Genomic DNA, 1569 nt, shown 5'->3' with positions numbered 1-1569 from the left:
AAGACGCACTTCTTCAACCATTATCTGAAATGAAAAAAAATGTATAATAATAAATAATCTAACCCTAACTAACCGTACCGTCATGCACTTATCTTGTCCTAATATACTAACCTACACTGTAACACGCAACACTTTGATGAATATTGTTGCTCAGCTGATAGAGTTGTACCCTTCCTGATGACTTGTCGTACAGAACTTGTAAGTCGCTTTGGATAAAAGCGTTCAGCAGCTAAATGACTAAATATAAATGTAAATGTAAATGGATTGCTGTGACAATATATAATATTGCAGCGAGCGTTTAAAAAAGTCTGCATCTAGCTTTGTAAAGTGTAACAACACTTGCGACCGTTTTCGGCTCGCCATCGCCCCCGACTGCTTTGTTGTCGAATCAAGTCAAATCCTAGGTAAGCGTGTATTGTGCGCGTGAAGGTTGACGTGAACGTGCGGCACACTTCATGGGTTTCGTTTCGCGGTAAACTAAACGTTGACGTCGTCGGACAATTTTTTTCTTCTTTTTATTAAGTAAACAAAAGTACTGAGGTGATTCGGTCGCTCGGTACCCTTAAAAGTACCTAATTCGGTACCCATCCCTACCTGTGACAGAGGACGGTAGGTAGGGGGGTGGAGCCTGTGACAGTGTGGAACTAACGACCCGACCTGATAACGAGGAGGTCGCAGCTGCTCACACGGCTCTCATTATTATGCTCTTGTGGATATGTGGTACACAGACATAGGCCACCGGACTGTGTGTGTGTGTGTGTGTGTGCGCGCGCGCACGTGTGTGTGTGTGTGTGGAAAGTGTGTATGTGTGTGGGTGTGTGTACAGTATGTGTGTGTAGAGTCAAGTGTGTGCGTGTGTGTGTGTGTGTGTATGTGTGTGCATGTGTGTGTGTGTGTATGTGTGTGTGTGTGTGTGTAGAGAGTGTGAATGTGTAGAGTGTGTACAGTATGTGTGTGTTGAGTGTGCCTGCGTATGTGGGAGTTTGTGTGTGAGTGTATGCAGCCTATGTGTTTGTGTGTGAGTGTATGCAGCCTATGTGTTTGTGTGTGAGTGTATGCAGCCTATGTGTTTGTGTGTGAGTGTATGCAGCCTATGTGTTTGTGTGTGTATGCATGCATGTGTGTTTGTGTGTGAGTGTATGCAGCCTATGTGTTTGTGTGTGTATGCATGCATGTGTGTGTGTGTGTGTATGCATGCATGTGTGTGTGTATGCGTGTGTGTGTGAGTATGTGTGTGTGTGTGTGTGTGTGCGTGTATGTGTATGCATGCGTGTGTGTGAGTGTATGCGTGTGTGTGTGCGTGTATGTGTATGCATGCGTGTGTGTGAGTGTATGCGTGTGTGTGTGTATGTGTGTGTGTGTGTGTGTGCGTGTATGTGTATGCATGCGTGTGTGTGAGTGTATGTCTGTGTGCATACATGCTTACAGAATGCAAGCGGAGAGCCAGACAGAGAGAGAGAGAGAACGGTATTAAAAGGTTTTCATTGGAGACAAAACACTTGTCTTACATTATTCATGTCTTGTTTAGTGGCTTCATCTGGTCCCAGAGAGAGAGAGAGGGAGGCAGAC

The sequence above is a fragment of the Notolepis coatsorum genome, assembly GCF_963971535.1.
Source record: "Notolepis coatsorum genome assembly, chromosome: 3".
Lineage (NCBI taxonomy): Eukaryota > Metazoa > Chordata > Actinopteri > Aulopiformes > Paralepididae > Notolepis > Notolepis coatsorum.
The sequence above is the reverse complement of the archived record's forward strand: the minus strand, read 5'-3'. Positions refer to the sequence as shown.